Below are 22310 nucleotides of genomic sequence, written 5' to 3' on the forward strand. Positions count from 1 at the left end.
ACATTTATTTATGTATTTATTGCCTCATTTATTTATTTCATGATGTATTTCAAAGGCATATTCATTTATTTATTCATGTATTTATTCATTTATTTATATATTTATTCATTTATTTAATATAGAATAAAACGGCATTCCATAATATTTGCGCTTCGCCACCTTGCCTCCGAACATCAACACAAACTTAAAATTACGTCCGGCTTCTGAACTGGCTGCAGTTCCACTAGAGTTCCACTTGGGGCGCTTACAGGCGAGTGCAGAATGAATGGGACTCTATGGAGCTATACCCCTCAAAATCTACTTTTCTCAGGATATCATTTTTTGTCTAGTAATTTGAATGTTGCATTCCAAAGGGGAGGCTAAGAAAATACACACTGCTGGGTGTTTGTATCATACGGCCGGAGATACTGCTTTACAGCAAGCTCTGAGTCACTTCCTTTTTTCTCTCGAGGCATCGACAACACAGCTGACAGGTTAGGCTCTCCCTGTTAATACACGTGCTAGAAAGAGGTTTGCTAATGTTTTAAAGACCACGCTGAAATATTCACTCTGACATTCTGGTTCCGCTTCGTCACTGACCAATCAGCATTCATTAGCAGAATGCTAGCGTGTTATGGGCAACAACTAGCCTGACGTCGTAATACTCAGATTCTAGTCAGAATTTCCCGACCTCGAATGTTGTGGGCAGGGCTAAGTTCGGCTAAATCCAGGCTAGGCAACAACGACTCAACTTGTAAGAAATCGAAAGGACATAAGTACTCGTTCATTCAACTTTCGACCTATAATCCATGTTGAACTTGCAAAAACTACAATCAAATCTGAGATTTCTCAACGACAATCAGGCAAAAGAGACACATTTAGCCGTCTAGCTCCATAGAGTCCCATTCATTTTGCACTCGCCTGCGATCACCCCCAGTGGAACTCTGGTGGAACTGCAACTAAATTCGACCAGGTATTAATGTTATGTTACTTACATTTGATATGGTTTATGTTCCTAGCGTTTGTGCTGATGGTTTGAAGCTTTAAACGAATATTTAGTTGCTAGGCAACGTGAAACCTTTGAGGTAGTCAGCTATATTCCAGCTTCATGTCAGTGACGATACTTCGGCAACAGGTGGCGCAGGGTTGCATTCTCAAAGAAAGCAACTCCAAACTTGTGTTGCTGTTATGTTGCCTAGTAGGTAGGCCTATCTCTATGCCTAGTAGACCAACACCAAACGTTCATTAAAAAGGGTCCTGTTAACCTGCCTCTTCTTGACCCAGAGGAGGCAGAACAACTGGATCAACCTATAACGTTAGAGGAACTTAAATCAGTGTTAAAAACAACTAAGAAAGGGAAAACACCGGGGTTGGACGGAATTCCATCAGAACTTCTGCTACAATACTTTAACATACTAGGACCTACCATCTTACAAACTTTAACCTTGGCCATAGAGAGGGGCACCTTTTTATCAACAAACCAACACTGCACTAATTTTGGTCATACACAAAAAGGGTAAAGATCCTACAGAGTGCTCTAACTTCAGGCCCATCAGCCTCATTGGGATGGATATTAAGCTCTATTCCAAAGTCTTGGCACTACACCTAGAACGCTTTATTGAGAAGCTAGTCCACCCCGACCAATCAGGGTTTATACCAAAGTGTCACGCTGCAGACAATATACACAGATTATTCCATGTAATAGAAGAAGTCAAAAACCTTCCAACAACGGCAGCAGTTTTATCACTGGACGCGGAAAAAGCTTTTGACCGCCTAGAGTGGAACTACTTGTGGCAAGTAATGGAGAGGCTTGGTTTGGGAGCCAAATTCATTGACATGGTACGTACTTTATATGCGAATCCCACGGCCATATTCTCAACCAATAGCCTGCATTCACAGCCATTCCCCGTTGCACGGGGTTCGCAACAGGGATGCCCGTTATCTCCCATGCTATTTGTGATCTCTCTTGAACCATTAGCCCAAGCCATAAGACAAAATAAAATGTGTAATGTCCAGTCTGGTCCGGTAGATAACGGTCGTTAAGGCACCAGTGCCGTATTAGCACCGGGTCTGTGCAGGTGCGATGGATCGCGTACAAACCAATAGAGTGTCGGAATGGTATATGTTTATACTTCTCATCCAACCACAATGAAATTCACGCTCTCCGGATGGCACGATTTATCTGGATAGGTTTTTTTTTGTGTGTGTGTTTTTGAACGATGATAAGCCAGAATGAAAACAAGCCGAACTGAAATAGGAGTAACGAGGCTATTTTTAAAATGTAAGTACAGATAATTGCGTGAAAATGTATGGAGTAGAAGTAAAAAGTCTGCTGTAAAATAATTACTCCAGTAAAGTATAGATACCCAAAATTTCTACTTAAGTAAGGTATTTGTACTTCGTTACTTGACACCTCTGTTGAACACCCCAATTTGGCACAACATACACTTAATGTCTGGTAACAAACCTTTTGTTTAAAACCAGTGGAGTGACAGAGGTATTTATACTCTAGACCAGCTATTCAATGATGACGGTATGTTAAGTTTTGAAGACCTGAAAGCTAGCTTTGAGGTCCCTAGGACATCCTTCTTCCTTTATCTTCGCTTAAGATCAGCCCTAAAATGTTATGGAGTACCATGGGGAAACAGTCTTGAGATGCACCCAATCATTAAATGGCTTGTTGATTCTCCAGTGAGAGGATTAGTGTCCAGGATTTATGCTAAACTAATGCAAGTATCTGTAAGAGAACTCCCAATATTAAAGAAATGGGAGCGAGAGCTGAGCCCGGAGGGGAACGTAATTAATTGGGAGACAGTTTGGGACAACATTTCCCACTGTTCCAAGAACCCAAATCATCAGCAGATCCACTTCAACATATGCCATAGGACATATTGGACTCCTCAGAAGAGATACATCTCTAACTGTACGTACACACCGCCGCCAACTTGAGCTACAAAGAAGCTCTGGCCGCCCAGTCAAGGACGCTTGTCAAAAAGTACGGGGAAGCTGTTTGACGCTTTGGCCACTCTGACGTAGTAGCATTCTATGTTCGATCATGGAAAAAGCACAAGCAGCCACTGCACGGCCAATACATTGACACTAGAAACCTTTTATAAATTACATATATAATGACAGAATTTGTATTGGTTGTTGGTCGCAGCAGTGTCTGTTAGCAGTTAACTTGCTCGTTAGCCGCTGAACCGCAGCAGAATGCAGGCAGAGCGAGCAGCCGCCAGCTGTTGATCCGTGCAGGACTTCACCGTGAGCGGTTTAGAGACGATGTGACCGGCAGGTAACGTTAACTGGTCCCTATACGCAAATATCATAAATGATAGGGAACTCAGCAATGGCGATGATGAGCTTTTCCTCCTTTTTCCTCGGAACTAATGTTTTTGTAGGAACGAAAGTTTACATCGTATGTTTCTCTGGAATCAGCCAGCGCGAAGGACGTCTATATTCCGATTGGTTGCCGCTGCTTGCCACTGAACCGCGTCATAGCTCATTACCATAAAGTTGACCTACTTTCAACTTTCTGATTGACGCTCTGGTCGCTCAAAACACCCAAAACGTAACGCCAACAGATTTGACGGCTGAGGGAAGCCAGCTTCCATTGAAAATGAATGACTTCCGGTATCTTTAGAAGCTCAAGTCGGCGGCGGTGTGTACGTACGGTTAAGCCATTCCTAATACCTATTGCTCGTTCTGCCAACCTGAACAAACTTTCTTGCACATTGTCTGGGAGTGTGAACAGGTACATGAGTTTTCGAATAAAACAACATCAGTAATATTTGATGTGATAGGATGTTGTATTCCTACTGACCCGATTGTTTTGTTACTTAATGATGAGTCTAAGTTACACCTACTTGGGAGACAGAAGAAAATTTGGCTAGCTGGATCAACCGCGACCAAGAAAATGATAGCTCAGAGCTGGCTCCCCCCCCTCTCGCTTTGTATAAAACAGTGGTTGGTGTATTTTCTGGACGTAGTTATGCTTGAACTCTCTACAGCAAGGATTAACAAAGCCAAGTCATCGACTATAGACCTATGGAAAAACGCAGCAGCACAAGTATCAGTCCTAATGACCTCAGCATCACAAGAATTAGAGGAAAACGACTAGGCAAGGTGTGATTCATGTTTCCTGTTTTTGTTTTTTGTTTATTTGTTTGTTTTTCTTTCCTCAAGACTGCAGAGGGTGGGGTGGGAGAGGGTTGTTGTTCTTGTTCAATTGTGTTTGTCTGTTCTATATGTTCAAAAATATGAAAAAAAATAAAAAAAATAATCTTAAAACAAAGGGTCCTGTTGTAGACCTATTCATAGAATATTCATTTTCAAAACTCTATAGTAGTGTATGTAAAGGGCCTACATGGAATGTTCATTTTCAAAGTAGCTGTGTGGCCTATGCTTTGTTGCTATATGGCAACTGGACTAGTTTTCCCATTGACTGAGCATCCTGTTGAATATGGACATGAATACTTTTTCATTGTGACAATGTAACAATTCCAAAAATGTCTCATTTCCTGTTGCAGTGTTTGGATTATATAGAATGTATAATTTAACGAGAAGTAAACAATGCTGTGTTGCTGTTCCCCAAAAAGGCAATAAAAAAAAAAAAAAAAGTTTTTAGATTATTTAAATTTAAATTGTTTGGTCTATTCTTTTCACAGCAAGGCAGCAAAGGCCCGTTTTAACAACAAGATCCTGCCAGCCTTCTACAAAGCTTTATACCCTGTTCCTGACGACAAGCGTTTCAAAAAGGATTTCATCGTTGAACGCAATCGAGCTTTTAATATATTAGAAAAACTACATAAACATAAGAGCAGAATCTCGTTTATCAGAGGAAATAATCCTGCTGCCGGGGGCCGCTTCCTTAAAACTGACTTCAACATTAAGTCTAGGCATGACTTGGTCACCTGTGAGACTAATTTAGACAAAATGGGCAGAGTTATATCAGAAATAAAAGAAGACAGACAGCACATTCAGGTTCATGACAATTCACTATTCAGAAAGGATGGGATAAGACTCAAAGCAGGGCAAGAGAGCAAGCATGCATACAACATCCAAGCCAAGGCCAGGATGACGAGCCTGATTTCCTGTGCCAAAAGTGACCGGGCAAGGTTTGAGGCTGCACTGCAGAGACTCAAGACCTTCTTCAGCTCTGAGTACAGGGATCCATCTTGAGTGAAAAGAATGATGAAGCAGGCCAAGAAGAAGGCAGAGAAGAAGAAGGCCCTGCGGAGGGAGAAACAGGAGAAGATATTGATCAAGGCCATCTTTCCGGAAGCGTCTGACCCTGGTGTTCAGCACATATACGTAGGCGCTGTAGCTGCGCTGAACCACCAGCAAGGCACTCTCCTCTACAGCCTGCTGAAAAGGGTAAACATCACTGTAGAAGCTCATGCCATGATCCTGGCCAACCTCAGTGAGACAGGTAGACAAGGCTACCAGGTGGCTCATCTCAGTCTCCATGCAACATGTACGGGAGAGTGTGAGTCTGAAGACTGCCCCTTCTTTGAAAGGGCTGCAGCCCTTTTCCACAGCCTTGGGGGTCAGACTCACCGGAACATGTATGCTCCCTCTGCTACAGGCTTGGCCACAGGTGGGTATGGCAGAACTGGACAGAGATGTCTTTGAGACTGCAGAGAGCACCCCAGAATTAGCCCACCTACTTTCAGTAGGTTGCTTTGCAGAGGAAGTAGAACAGTTAATCAAAGCACTCTAAACTCAAGCTTTGTCAGTGTTAATGTTTCAGCATTTGTGTTTTTGTTAATGTCTTTTCATTTATTTGAATGATACATGGTTTACAGTGCTGCACATTATATTTAGAGTTGAGAAAATATGGGGAGAGGGAAACCAGAAGAGCCCAAAGTAGTCTGGCCAGCAATAATAAGCCCAAAGAAATGTTCATTGTTATTAAAGTTACCTTTTTGTGACAGTAAAGTGAAGATGGTCTAACAGACAAAATGTTCTTTTGTTTTATAATCACTGGTCACCTTTTTGCACAAATGGTTGATTAAAGCCAGATGTCATGCATCTGTATGCCTTATCTATTAGTTGTGTGAGAGCCCTCATCACTATCTGTTGTGAGACTTGTGACAGTATGAGAATTTCTTTGTATGCCATAAATGTGGTCCACTCCTTAGGTCTATATATCAGGCAATCAGAGATGGAAAGCCTGGCTTCACAGTGAAAAAAAAAAAAGAGTACCCTTGCTCCTCCATTGGCATGCACAGATTCTGCCAGAACCTAGCAAGCTTTTTATCTACTGTACAAAGATGTTTTAGTTTGGGAATGTATAGGGATAGTGCAGATGGAGACACATGTTCTAGTTTTTAACATAGTCTTGGAAAAATCTAGCAAAAAAACCTACAAACATTACTACAATACGCAAATATCTCATACAGCTCAAATAACTATTGGGAAACAGTAGGGCAGTAAAGCATTGCCTAGTTTTATTAAGAGGCTATGCATGTCTGGGAAAGATCTGTAGCATAATACAGACAATACAGACAAATGTGTTCACAAACATAGCAGGTACATAATGAACAATACAACATTAGTGCACAATGCACAAAAGTTCTTAATCAATCTAACATCTTTTTTTTAATTCTGAGGGCATTATAAGAGGTCTCAAAAAACCTTAGAAGATATAATCTGTGTTCACTACCTTTTGCCTCAGTCTACCAAATCTTGATACATTTGGCTCCTCTACAACATCACTGGTATCACTGTCAACATCAGCAGCATCACTGTCGCCAACCTCTAAAACTTCATCTTCACTCTCGTCACTAGACAAGTCTAACTCTGACTCAGAGTCTGAGGCAGGGTCATCGGTTGGAAGAGCTGCAAGATCACTGAGAACACTTGAGCAAACAATTTTGCCTATGTGAGCTTGATGCTTTTTCTGCAAGTCTGCTGCAACCCGTGTTTGGACAAATACTTGTCCAAGTCTGATACACGCAGTTTGGATAACTGACCCTGTCTGTATAGTTCCTCCCAGTCATAGTCATATGTTTTCGCATTTGACTGCACTTTTCTGTCGTCTATTTCAGCAGATCGCTTGGCTTTCATCAAGTCCATACGTTTCATGTGCTGCACATATTCACATACACAACGCTCATCCACCACATCCCTCTGTGAGAATTCTGAGATGGAGACTGGATTGTCTAGCTGGACATCCCTGCGTCCAACAGCCTTCTTAAGTTCAGCACGCGGTTGAAAGTCATCTGGCAGTCGACTATCAACTGGGGTTCTGTTGTAAGGGCAGTACTTCAGAGCTGGCAGTTGTTGGTGGTCTGGATAAGGTCTGGGGATCCTTGTAATTGGTGGTCTAGATAGGGCATTTGAGGAGCAAAAGTCACAGAGAGCCCCTGACCTTGAGGTTTGGGGAAAAGCAGATGTCAGTATAACATCTCTTTACAAAACTGATGTCCTACAGAGTGTAGGACAGATATGATTTATAAACCAATCCATTTTTCTTCCCAAGATTGTAAATTGTGTCGATAGGAAGAGATAGCAAACAGAGACAGGGATGGGAAGATACTGCAGCTGCAGCACATGGACATGGGTCAGATTTAACCCCCATCTACTTTTCATTATGACGTATATAGACGTTCCAAAATAGGCCTTGTTTGGTTTCTAGTTGCAATGTTAGATAATAAGCATTTGGCAGTAAATAAACAATGCCACTGCTGGTCCCTTAACAATGGAATTCTAGAAAATGCCAATAACAGACTCAGCAACATTCAGCCAAATGCAATTATGCAAATTCACCTTTGCAACTTCCCTTGAGGAACTCCATGTACAGTTCACCAATCTCAAAATGTCTGTCAATTAAGCTTTCTATCTTCTGAAAGTAATTATGGCCTGGAACAGCTGATCTCTGGGTCTTGCCACTCATCACACTATAGATACTCAAGGTTGTAGAATAACTGTAAAAAAGATGTACACACATATTGGTCCTTTACTTCTCACAGTCACTACATCTGGGGCAGGGGACAGTAGCCCCCTGTTCAAGAATGAATAGTAGATTGTTGTAGAGTGCCCCAGACTTTTACTTTGGTAGTCAGTGAGCTGAAAAGCCCAGGTTTTATTACTTTATTGCTCCATGGTGAGCACCAAACTCATCTGTGAATCAAGGCTGAAGCGTGGTGGACTCTACCTCCAGGGTTTATTTTCGTTTTGGAAAAAATGTAGAAATGGGAATTAATTAACCCAATACCTGGTTTTTCCACAGTAAACGCTCTGTTAAATCCTGCTGGTGCAGGTGACTGGTCAATTCTGAGTCTGACTTCTTCAGAAGATTCAGATTTAGAGGTGCTGATCCTCATCCCAGCTGCTTCACATTCGGCTGCGAATTGATCCAGTGAGTGCTGACGGTCAATGGCTGATGATGCCATCAGGACCACGTCATCTGCAAAGAGCAGCAATGAGATCCCCAGCCCACCGAACTGCAACCCCTCCCCACCCCGACTACGCCTCGATATCCTGTCCATAAATATTACAAACAGGATTGGTGACAAAGCGCAGCCCTGGTGGAGGCCAACCCTCACCTGAAACGAGTCCGACTTACTGCCGAGAACCCGGACACAGCTCTCGCTTTGGTCATACAGAGATTGGATGGCCCTGAGAAGGGACCCCCTCACCCCATACTCCCGCAGCACCTCCCACAGTATCTCCCGGGGGACCCGGTCATACGCCTTTTACAGATCCACAAAACACATGTAGACCGGTTGGGCATACTCCCAGGCTCCCTCCAGGATCCTTGCGAGAGTAAAGAGCTGGTCCGTTGTTCCACGACCAAGACGGAATCCGCATTGTTCCTCTTCAACCCGAGGTTCGACTATCAGCCGAACCCTCCTTTCCAGCACCTTGGAGTAGACTTTACCAAGGAGGCTGAGAAGTGTGATACCCCTGTAATTGGCACACACCCTCTGGTCCCCCTTTTTAAACAACATTAAGTAATATTTATCCACGAACAAGTAGGATATTTTAAGAAAAGTATATGTTGTTAAATAATGAAGTAGGGGTAACGAGGTATACATTATATTCACGGGGGATGGGGAAATTATACAGGCAATGGAAAAAACCCATCTCAATGCCAATTGACCCTTCGCTAAGCCCCGCCCTCCTTGGTTACTGTTGCTGCACCTGGCAAGCTTTCGTGCCTGGCACATCTATTACAGTATGTGTGCACCGGTGTCAGACATTCCCAAGGAGATAATTAGTAATTTTTGGCGAACAGGTGAAATATCTGAGAGAGCAAGACAAAAGGGACTGCAGTATGCATTTGAGGGATATATCCACGACATAATATGCAACCGATTAGAGAATAATTTCATCAAAATTGAAGCTAAAGCCTATAGGTCCCAGTGCAAGCAGCAGCCGCCTCATACGCTGACCATTCAAATGGGAAACACACAAATTAACAACAGCTATGTTCATGCACAGTAGGGTAAGTGAAATTTGAAAATAATCTAATAATTATAAATCAAACAGCTTATCCATAAGTCTTGTGGAATAAACACAAGACATTAGTCTGACCACTTTGCAATGATAACATTTTCCCACTTATATTTTTAGCGATTAACAAAATGCTGAAACATATTTTAAAGTATGTCTCCGTCTTGCCTTTAATCATCTTATTTTACGTTCAAATATATGCATTATGAACAAAGAACCGTCATTATGTCCAAGCAATGCTGTGCTGAGTTAGCTAGCTAGCTAGCATTAGCGCGTTCTTACGGGACATTCTAAAACGCTTAACGTGGCTTAAGGTCGGAAAACAACAATCAATGATCACCAAATTTCTCTCTCATATTGCTCCTCATAACCACTGAACATGGTCAAAAATCGAACCCAAAGTCCAATTATTATGGACGTTATCTGACATTAAGCGTTTCTGCTTCATTAGAGCCTATTGTAAGCTTAACGTGGTTTAATGTACCTACTAACGTCCATAATAATTGGACTTTGGGTTCGATTTTTTTACAGTTTTCAGTGGTTATGATGAGCAATATGAGAGAGAAATTTGGTGATCACTGATAGTTGTTTAGGTACATTAAACCACGTTAAGCTTTTTAACGTTAAGCGTTTTAGAAGGTCCCATTTACCTTGGAGCAAACGTAGGTGTTTTTGTTAATCCTGTCGACATTTAGTTGTGAATGGGGCCTCCCACAATGCTTGATCCACGCCTGGCATTTCTCCCCTTGGGTTTTAGGTTTTGGGAAGGGAAAAACTCCCACCAAACTTTTAGGATACCGGGTATCAGACTTGCACAATCCATACGCACAACGCTTTGGCATGTTTCCCTCGCTCGAAAGCTTGACAGACCTCCCGCGCCTAGTTATGGTTGCTAAGCCACGATTGGCCTGTGGCGGTTTTCGGGCGTGGCTTAGCGAAGGGTCAATTGTGGTTAACGTTAATCCTTTATTTATTTACAGATCTACGCTTGAAGATGAATGTGATCCTTTTCATCATGGTTGGAAGCCATCTACAACATGTCCTGTCTACATAACCTAATGTGAAATAAAGAAAAACGTTCTGTTCAAGTGTTTTTGACCATGATTTATTCCAGGAATGGAACTCGCTGACGCTGCAAAAGCTGCCGCTGAAGATTCAGGCAGCCCCAGGGGTTCCACGAACTTTGGTTTCCCCAAGTCCTTGTCCTCAGAACTTGCCAATATCTGGTCGACGTGTCTGCGCACAATGCTGCCATCTCCTAGCATGACCTTGTAGGAGACAGGACCTGTTATCTTGGTAATGAACCCCGGGATCCACTTAGGTCCATGACTGAAATTCCTCGTGATCACTGCGTCTCCCTCCTGGAAACTTCTCCCTGAAACTTGCTTGTCATGATGCTTCTTTTGAATGCTCTGTTTCCGTTCCACCTTCATTCTGGAAGGGATTCTTCATTCTAGGAAGCATGATAAAAAGCAGAAGTGATGTGTTCGATCCCAGTTTTCTGCATGAATTGAGCCGAATCTGACACAATTTTCTCTGGAATGGCATGATTACTAAAACTCTTCCTTAGACATTCAATCGTGATGGCTGAAGTTGCGGTCGTTACAGGGTAAGCATCCATCCATTTGGAATGAGCGTCCATCAGGATCAAAAACATATGTCCCATAAAAGGTCCCGTATAGTCAATGTGTAATCTCTGTCACAGTTTGCTTGGCCACTTCGAAGGGATGAAGTGGTGCTGAAGCGGGCGAGTTGCGGTGTTCTTGGCATGTGACACATCTTTTTACTACAGCTTCAATGTCGGCATCCAACTTTGGCCACCAGAAGTAACTTCGTGCTAAAGCTTTCATTCTAGTGATGCCGATGTGACCGTGATGTAGCCCACAGTACACATCCACACCATTCTCCATCATCAGCAGTCGTTCCTCTTACTCTCCCTTGACGGACTGTTGAGGCAGAGGGAGTCGACTCAACGCGCCTGCGTTGCTATGGAGTTTCCCTGGCTTGTAAACAATCACATATTCATATGCTCTCAAGGTCACTGCTCATAGCTGTATACGAGGAGAAGCCATTTGGGGCACTGCCTTCATTTCATTGAAAAGAGACAGTAAAGGTTTGTGGTCAGTGCAAATGACAAACTTCCTCCCATAAAAGTACTTGTGGAACCGCTGAATGCCAAACATCACTGCCAGACCTTCGTTATCCAGTTGAGAGTAGTTTGCTTCAGCTGGCGTTAGTGTCCTGGACATGAAGCTGATCGGTCTCTCCTGTCCAGTTGGCATGCGATGCAACAACACCACACCCACTCTGTAAGGAGAAGCGTCGCAGGACAGGATCAGATCTTTTTGGCTGTCATAATGCACCAACACATCAGACGACTGCATGAGTCGCTTAGACTCCTCAAAAGTTCTCTCTTGTTCTGCCTCGACAATGTTGACAGGTTTGGCAGGAATCTGTTGTAGTAGTTGAGCAGTCCTAGGTATGCTCTCAGTTCTGTGACATTGGTCAGTGATGGTGCTTCTTGTATTGCCCTGACCTTATGGGGCAACGGATGAAGTCCAGACGCATCCACCTTATGTCCAAGGAACTCTGCTTCCTGTTTCATGAACACACATTTGTTGCGTTTTAAGCGCAGACCAGCTTCCTGCAGCCGTGTTAACACCTGGTTCAACGTTGCAAGGTGGTCTTGGTCACTCTGGCCCGTCAGCAAAATGTCGTCCAAGTAGACAGCCACATTTGGGATGCCGGCCACTAGACTCTCCATCATTTGTTGGAATATGGCTGGGCTGGAAGAGACCCCAAATGGAAGACGATTCACCTGAAATGGACCTTTGTGTGTATTAATAGTGACATATGGCTTGGATGACTCATCAAGTATCACTTGCTGATACGCATGGCTCAGGTCCAGTTTACTGAACCTTATGCCGCTTGACAACTTCTCAAACAAGTCCTCCAATTTCGGTATTGGGTACTGCTCGAGCCTCGACACTTGGTTGACTGTGAGTTTGTAGTCTCCACAGATGCGCACTAAATCATCCGGTTTTAGCACAGGCACGATCGGTGCTGCCCACTCTGAGAACAACACTGGCTCGATAATCCCCTGGTTTGTGAGTCTCTCTAACTCCATCTCCACCTTCTTCCTCATCGCATAGGGCACTGGCCTGGGTTTATAGAACTTTGGAGCCATGCCTTGTTTCACGTAAATTTTCGCTGGCGGGCCTCTCCAGGTTCCCATTCCTCCTTGAAAACCTCTTCATTCTGCCTTAGCACAGACTGCAATGTCAGTTCACCTACCCTGTTAGCTGCTAGCTTTGATAAGTTTGATAAGCAGGATGATCGTCAATCATCCGAGGAGGAGGTGCAGGTGGGGGTGGCAGTAGAGGGCTGATCCTGACAGGTTTGATCCAAGAAACATGAAACGAGGGATTCACCCTGAGAGTGTGGGGCAGCTTGAGACGAACCACAACAGGATTAATAACCCTTTCGATCACAAAAGGCCCCACAAACCTTCCTGGAGTCAGTCTTCAGAGGAAGATCCTTAGAGGAGAGCCACACCTTGTCCCCAACCGAATAGGATGGGGCGGGAATGCGACGACGGTTAGCGTGTCGCTGGTAGTGGTCAGAGTTCTTTAGGAGTGTAGCCCGAGCCCGATGCCAGGTCCGATGACTCCTATGGATGTAGAACTGGACAGAAGGCACAGAGATCTCCTTCTCCTGGGACGGAAACAGAGGTGGTTGAAAACCGTAAACACATTGGAAGGGTGACAGACCTGTGGCAGATGTAGGCAAGGTGTTGTGGGCGTACTGCACCCAGGGAAGTTGGGATGACCAGGTGGTAGGGTTGGTAGAGACCATACAGCGAAGGGCAACCTCCAACTTCTGGTTAGCCCGTTCTGCTTGACTGTTGGACTGAGGGTGAAATCCAGAGGTCAGGTTTACAGATGCACCAATAGCTCGGCAGAAGGAGTGCCAAACAGCTGAGATGAACTGGGGTCCTCTATCCGACACTATGTCCACGGGTAGTCCAAAAATCAGAAACACCTCCTGTAACAACAATTCAGCCGTCTCCTTGGCAGAGGGCAGTTTAGGCAGAGGCAGGAAACGAGCAAACTTGCTAAACCGGTCAACAACAGTCAGAATAGTGGTCATACCTTTGGACAGTGGCAACCCGGTCACAAAATCCAGGGAAAGGTGAGACCAAAAACGATGAGGAATAGGCAGCGGTCGCAGCAAGCCTGAACTGGGCTGAGTAGATGTCTTGTTTTAGGCACACACAGAACAGGCAGAAACAAACGACTTAACATCTGCCTCCATAGGCCACCAGAACCGTCTTTTGAGGAAAGCAAGTGTGCGGGCCACACCTGGGTGACAGGTAAGTTTAGAGGAGTGACCCCACAACAACACAGATGTTCTGACAGACTGGGGTACAAACAGGCGTCCATCCGGACCGTTACCTGGACCTGGGTCACGTTGCAGGGCCTCCTTGACCTCCTCTTCGATCCTCCAAGAAACAGCACCAACGACACAGGGGTCAGAAATAATGGTGTCAGGAACAGCAGATCCACTCTCCTCTTTCTCAAACAGGCGGGACAGGGAGTCAGGTTTGACATTACGAGAACCGGGTCTGTAAGTCAGAGCAAAGTTAAAACGACCAAAAACCAGGGCCCACCTAGCCTGCAGAGAGTTGAGACGTTTAGCTGAGCGGATGTATTCGAGATTCTTATGGTCAGTCCAAACCAGAAATGGTTGTTCGGCTCCTTCCAACCAGTGCCTCCATTCCTCAAGTGCCAGTTTCACAGCAAGCAACTCTGTTTCCAACATCATAATTTCTCTCTGTAGGAGACAAACGGTGAGAAAAGAAAGCACAAGGGTGGAGTTTATGATCACTCGGGTTCCGTTGAGATAGGACAGCTCCAACTCCCACATCCGAAGCATCAACCTCCACCACAGACTGTCGGCTGGTATCAGGCTGGGTGAGGATGGGAGCTGTAGTGAAAAGCTCCTTCAGTCCCGTGAATGCCTCCTCTGCCCCAGGAGTCCATGACAAAAGTCTATGAGTGGAGGTGAGAGAGGTTAGAGGAGCAGCCAGACGGCTGTAATTTCTAATAAAACATCTATAGAAATTAGCAAATCTCAAAAACCTCTGTAATTGCTTCCTGTTCTCTGGTCTGGGCCACTCCTGGACGGCTCTCACCTTGCTTGGATCCATCAGTAACTGCCCCTCAGCGACAATGTAGCCCAGAAAGGAAACTGATGGGGCGTGAAATTCGCACTTCTCTGCCTTCACGAACAGACGGTTCTCCAACAGCTGCTGAAGAACCTGGCAAACATGTTACTAGAGTATCCGAGTAAGAGGATACTTATTTTTAATGGTAATGTCATTCAAACCTCTGAAGTCAATACAAGGGCGGAGAGTTCCATCCTTCTTGCCCACAAAAAAGAATCCAGCTCCCAGTGGGGAAGATGATGGGTGAATTATGCCAGATGCTAGAGATCCATTAATATATTCCCTCATGGTCTCCTGCTCTGGTTTGGACAGGCTGTAAAGACGGCTACGTGGATGAGTGGAACCAGGCAACAGGTCGATAGCACAATCATATGGGTGGTGAGGAGGCAGAGTGAGAGCTTGCTGCTTACTGAAGACCTCCCCAAGGTCATGATAATCAGCAGGGACGAGAGACAGGTCAGGAGCGTCCAGGCTGGGTTTTTGGTTGGAAGCAGACAGAGGTAGAGCAGATTGCAGACAACTGGCATATTTTTATTTTGGCTGTTGACCAGTCAATATTGGGATTGTTTTACGAGCCACGAGTGACTCAAAACCAGTAGCATAAAAGGTGAATCCATGACAAAAAAACGTATCTGTTCCGAGTGGTTGCCAGACAACTGGAGTTCTGGTGGTGATCCTGGCCAGTAACCTTCCGTCCAAGGTTTGGGCCACCAATGGCTTCTCCAAATGTTCAACGGGCAGCCCAAGTTGATTAACTAGCCTAGTGTCCAAAAAACATTCATCAGCCCCAGAGTCAATTAATGCAAGAATATCTAAAGACTGACCTTTCCAGCAGATGACGGCATGCAGTTGGGGGCGAGGACGGGAAGATAAGGGAGAAGATGTCCGACTCGCTAGGATCCTTCCCTCAGCTAGCGAGCCCTCCGGTTTAAAGGACGGGTAGGACAGCTGGCGACGTAGTGGCCCAGCTGACCACAGTAGAGACAACTATTACTGGCTCTGCGACTCTCCCGTTCCTCCTTGCTCAGCCTGTTCTGTCCCATCTGCATAGGCTCGGGCCCTGGAGAAGCCGCTCTCAGAGTACCAGGATAGAAATCGGAATCCTCCGTCTGACGAGCCGCCGCAACAGCATGAGATCGATGTCCACGGCGAGGGGTGACGTCACCACCGGCTGCTCGTCTCTCCCTCCTTCTCTCACTGCAACGGTTGTCAATGCGAATAGAAAGAGAAATCAAATCATCCAAATTCCTCGACTCTGGATAAGACACAAGTTCATCTTTTAATTGTTCACTAAGTCTATAGAGGGTTTTCACGACGCGTCATCAGAAGTCGCCATATTGGAGGTACTCCGCATCACAACAACGCAGAGGCATTGAAGTAGATCCCGAACGCTGTCAAGGAAAATGGTTAATTGTTAAACCGTGTTTTAGGTTGTACCAATAGGTCAGACCGAGAAAAACATTTGGAATATTATAGACTTCCAAAAGTTATTAAAAACTAGGGAGAGGAATGCCAGAAGTTATCAGAGGAAAGGAGGTGCTTGTGGTTGGCAAAGCTCAACCAGGATCTATGAGGGAAAAATCTGTCTTGTTCGGTCTTTGAAATGAAAAAAAAACGATTGAGTGTCACTTGGCTACACCTTGAGTATCGTAATGATATCATACAGTTAAGGTTAGGCTGATTAAAGACGTTATTGCATTACTTACTTTGGCCTTCACAACACAACGGTCGTTAATGACTTGGTACTGCGTCTCCCTCTCCCATTCACACACCATCTGGTTATAGGCCTCCAAACTTTTGTAGGATTTAAGGTCTTCTGATGTGTATGGGCTCGGCGAGAAAACCAGGTAGTTGACTATATCGGGATATGCAACTGAAGGAAGAATTACCGGGTCACCATGGAGCCAAGAAGAGGGAGCCAACTTGTAGGGATCTGCACCACCGGTAAACCGTAATTTCTCGAAATATCGTGCCTTTTCTTGTGGTCCAAGTCCTTCCCTATATGCCTTTGCATCTTGGACGCGTTTTGATGAGCTTTTCTGTTGTTTAGACATAAAGTATTTAAGTATCCAAAGCGCGCAATACTCCATTACTCCATTCAGTTGTTTACACCGAGTGCCTCCAATATGGCCTCGCATCCAGGTTACCGCCCAGAACATGACGTCGGTGAAAACCCTCTATACTTCAGAATGTCTGCACGATTCGATGACCTACTTCATCGGATCAAGCGTTTCATTCACCATAAAAGAACTCATCTTAACCCAGTAAGTTTACAAGAGAGACTTTCAGTCACTCTGAGACAGAGATGTCCACAAGTCATTTTTTGGAAGTCCAAGTCGAGTCTCAAGTCTTTGAGCTTGAGTCCAAGTCAAGTCTCAAATCTTTGAGGGGCAGGTTCAAGTCAAGTCTCTAGCCTTTTGCCACGAGTCCAAGTCAAGTCTCAAGTCTCTGGCCATCTGATCTGTCCCTAACTGTATTGTTAAATCTTATTAATTCAAAGCATGTCCTGTAGCTACCATCCATACAGTACAGTATCAAAATCCCAGTTGTGGGATAACTTTATGGGGTCTATTTAACACATCCCTCTAGCCCTCAGACCTTGTGAAATATTAACCTAAGTCTGTCACATCATATGGATACAACTATAAAGATACAATGTGCCTGTTCCGAGCATTAGCACAACACTTTGCGATGGTTAGCTTGTTACCTGTGGTGATATATGCTGAATGTAACGTCTCTTTCACTCAAAAAAATGTATAATGTCGAAGTGGAAATCAAGAGAATAGTGGCAGTGCCACACCAGTTACAGAACAACATGCATCTCAGTGTCAGTCCAAATTATGCACAATAAGCAGTTTGAACTCACTGATGTAATACCATTTATTTTCTAAGTGTTAGTACGCTCAGTGAAACTGAGTCCAGCGCGAGGGAGATCCGACTCAGAGGAGGAGAGGTTAGTGAGGCCAGCATCTCCACAGCAGGTGACAGTTCGCACGGATCCACTGCGCCACGCATGGATGAAATAATGAAATAGTAAATAGGACTACAGCAACAGAAATATGCGCAGAATTAAAACGGCCCAGTGTTTGGTGGACCGGGTACACCTTATTCACCTAATAGCCTACAAATCATCCACGGGATCAATTACACATCCCATGAGTTTGCCCACCCGACACAGCGTTTGTTCCTGGGGAGATGGATCCGTGCGTCCCGCCTCCTGTGCGCCATGGATGTCTGAGCTTCAGCAACTACTAACTATAAAGATACAATGTGCCTGTTCCCAGCATTAGCACAACTCTTTGCGATGGTTAGCTTGTTACCTGTGACGATATATGCTAAATGTAATGTCTCTTTCACATTAGCGTGTGAGTGACTGACCTATTTGGGTGCGTTTTGAGATGCCTGATGAAGTTCGACATTGTTGATCCGGTGCCACACACCTTGCATTTAGCTGTTGGCTTACTGCCACTGTTTACCAAGTTATTGAAAGCAAAACTAATGACAAAAGGCACAACAATGTATTTTGTTCTATGTGAGTGCGCACACATAAGGCATAACACATGCGTTACGTTGCACATTATAGCAAAGGGCAGGGGACATGAGGCTCGTCATACGTTTCCCCGTATATGCGCCAATAAAAGAAAATAGAAATACATGAATGAATTTAGATTTAAAAAGCAATAATTGCATGAAAACATGTTGTTGATGAGTCTCGAAGCTCGAGTCTTAAGTCTTTTGGGTCGAGTCGCAAGTCAAGTCTGAAGTCTTTTGGGTTGAGTCCGAGTCAAGTCTGAAGTCAGCTTTTTGTGCGACTTAAGTGCGACTCGAGTCCGAGTCTCAGACTCGAGTCCCCATCTCTGCTCTGAGAGATCTGGCATCCGGTACCAGTCAGAATGCAGTTGCATCCATTTCTTACAAACTAGGGACAACAACTGTTTCCCGCATAGTGTGTGCAGCAATCTGGTGGGGGTTGAGAGATGACTTCGTACCATTTCCTCAAGGGGCTGAATGGAAAGAGATTTCTCGAGACTTTTGTAGAATGTGGAATTTTCCCAACTGTTCACAACTTGCTTACACACACAGATGCTGCGCAGGCTCCAACTTGCAGATACAGTGAGGAAAATAAGTATTTGAACACCCTGCTATTTTGCAAGTTCTCCCACTTAGAAATCATGGAGGGGTCTGAAATTGTCATCGTAGGTGCATGTCCACTGTGAGAGACATAATCTAAAAAAAAAAATCCAGAAATCACAATATATGATTTTTTAACTATTTATTTGTATGATACAGCTGCAAATAAGTATTTGAACACCTGTCTATCAGCTAGAATTCTGACCCTCAAAGACCTGTTAGTCTGCCTTTAAAATGTCCACCTCCACTCCATTTATTATCCTAAATTAGATGCACCTGTTTGAGGTCGTTAGCTGCATAAAGACACCTGTCCACCCCATACAATCAGTAAGAATCCAACTACTAACATGGCCAAGACCAAAGAAGAGACAAAATTGTACACCTCCACAAGGCTGGAAAGGGCTACGGGGAAATTGCCAAGCAGCTTGGTGAAAAAAGGTCCACTGTTGGAGCAATCATTAGAAAATGGAAGAAGCTAAACATGACTGTCAATCTCCCTCGGACTGGGGCTCCATGCAAGATCTCACCTCGTGGGGTCTCAATGATCCTAAGAAAGGTAAGAAATCAGCCCAGAACTACACGGGAGGAGCTGGTCAATGACCTGAAAAGAGCTGGGACCACCGTTTCCAAGGTTACTGTTGGTAATACACTAAGACGTCATGGTTTGAAATCATGCATGGCACGGAAGGTTCCCCTGCTTAAACCAGCACATGTCAAGGCCCATCTTAAGTTTGCCAATGACCATTTGGATGATCCAGAGGAGTCATGGGAGAAAGTCATGTGGTCAGATGAGACCAAAATAGAACTTTTTGGTCATAATTCCACTAACCGTGTTTGGAGGAAGAAGAATGATGAGTACCATCCCAAGAACACCCTCCCTACTGTGAAGCATGGGGGTGGTAGCATCATGCTTTGGGGGTGTTTTTCTGCACATGGGACAGGGCGACTGCACTGTATTAAGGAGAGGATGACCGGGGCCATGTATTGCGAAATTTTGGGGAACAACCTCCTTCCCTCAGTTAGAGCATTGAAGATGGGTCGAGGCTGGGTCTTCCAACATGACAATGACCCGAAGCACACAGCCAGGATAACCAAGGAGTGGCTCTGTAAGAAGCATATCAAGGTTCTGGCGTGGCCTAGCCAGTCTCCAGACCTAAACCCAATAGAGAATCTTTGGAGGGAGCTCAAACTCCGTGTTTCTCAGCGACAGCCCAGAAACCTGACTGATCTAGAGAAGATCTGTGTGGAGGAGTGGGCCAAAATCCCTCCTGCAGTGGGAGAACTTGCAAAATAGCAGGGTGTTCAAATACTTATTTTCCTCACTGTACATCCCGCCTAACTATGCAGATTCTGCATCACCATCAGGTAATCTTCAGCCAGATGAATGGAGGAGGGTTGTTGAAGAGGACACTAACCTGAGACCTGTAGCCAGAATGTCTACCGCACGTGCATCCCGTGCTGCAAGTGCAGTGAGGGAGGACCTCAAGACATTCTTTCTGACACAGCAAGGACTTGTTCCCTGGCAGGAAACAGTCATCTGTAGAGGTTGCCTGAACTGATCTGATCTTGTGTTGTGTGTACTGTAATACTGTTGTAATAAACAGTAGTTATACTAATTAAAAAGGAGAGCTTGGGTTGTCTCCAGGAATTTAACTGGTTTAGAGTGGCAAGGTGTGGGGTTGGTGTTCCCGCTAAAGAACACGGATACAGATGTCTTGTTTTGGTTGATTTATTTGCCTGTGGTCTGTAATAATACAAAGTAACAATCAGTACAGCAAACATTATACATAAACACAAATACATATACACAAACATAATATAGGACCTCATCGATTCGGAAGAATCTGTGCCGCAGGCTTGTGACTCTGATGGACCACACAGTGTAGATACTGGGCCGTACATCTGTGAATCCTCCGCTGGGCCGCACATCTGATGTAAAAACAACGTTAATATATAGGCCTACATCAGGTTTAACAAACCTCAATTTAAACGTGAGGCTATTCAAACTTTAGGCTTAAGAAAAATAATTAAAATTAAAATAATTCCGACAGGAGCAAAATAATGCAGATTTAAACACCAGCTGATCGAATTATAACCAGCGTGATCAGATGGAAAGACAGACACCAGCTGATTGAACCAAGAATAATGAAAACATGTTCTGCTTACCTCAACATTTGTTTCTGTCGGCCTGTGTTTTACAAAATTGTTCAACCATGAAAGTTCCTCCAGGATTGGTGCAAGTCTGTGTCCTCCTGCTGCACCGCTTCTTGCAACTGCTTGCGACCTCTTTTTTGCCTTTACAAATCGGTTGCGGAGGTTCTTCCAGACTTTCCGGCATTGGGCATCCTCTTTACCAACATTCATGGCAATTTCTCGCCATGAATTCTGGCACCTCTGCGTATCTCTGTGCTCCTTCATGGAAGGATCATAGAGATGCCTGTAGAGGAGCACTTGCTCAGATCGCTTGCCCTCGAACACGTCCATGCTTCCTGTTTCCGCTTTTTCGCGCGCCGCTGAATAAAAAAGAGTGGTGCACGACCTCTGCTCGCGCGCTATAAATCGGGTGCGCCAGCAGCATGTCACGATGGGGCGCGCCACCTTGGATGTGGCTAGTATAATTCACGTTTAAGGCGCACAGCATCGCCAAAGACTGATCTCACCTCAACCAGACTGTTCACCCCATTCCCTTCCAGGATGCGTTACAGGTCTCTATGCACACGGACCAGCAGGTTCAGAGGAAGCCCACCGACACCTCCTTGCCTGTGCCTGATGAGCTGAACCACGTCCATGGGGTTTCGCTTTGACAGGGGCAACAAGGAGGTAGTCATCAACGTTGAGCCTCCCCCCCCCCCTCCCCTCCCCTCACACACTACTCATACAATGTTACTGTTATTACACTGCACATATCTATACATACTGTACATATCTGTCTATATTGTTCATACTGCATATCCATGTGTTCTGCTCTTATAATGCTACTGTTAATACACTGCACATATTCTTACTGTAAACCATACCACTTGTATTAACTGTATACTACTGTCCACACTGCACTATGCCATATACTGTTTATACTACACTACCTGTCTATACTGTACTTTTTTTGCACTTCTGGTTAGACACTAACTGCATTGAATTGTCTCTGTACTCTGTACTCTGCACAATGACAATAAAGATAAATCTAATCTAATCGAATCTAATCTAAATGTGTCTTGACACCTCCCAATATTCACTGTGTAGGCCACTGACTTTGAATATATATCATTATGAAGTTCTACCACATAAGTAATACAACCACATGACATTTCTGTCAAAGCATGTCTACTTGACGTGTCTACTGTGTGTTTCAATAATAAATATTGAATCATTTCGTTAATAATATTGCTTTATTAAAACTTGTTATGATTGTGTCAGACAAAAACACAACTAAAAACAATATATATAAAAAACGTAATAATAATAAATAAAAAATCCCTATCCCCTCTCTAGCTACATTCGTCGTGGGGAAGAAAAG

The sequence above is a fragment of the Sander lucioperca genome, chromosome 11 (assembly GCF_008315115.2).
Source record: "Sander lucioperca isolate FBNREF2018 chromosome 11, SLUC_FBN_1.2, whole genome shotgun sequence".
Lineage (NCBI taxonomy): Eukaryota > Metazoa > Chordata > Actinopteri > Perciformes > Percidae > Sander > Sander lucioperca.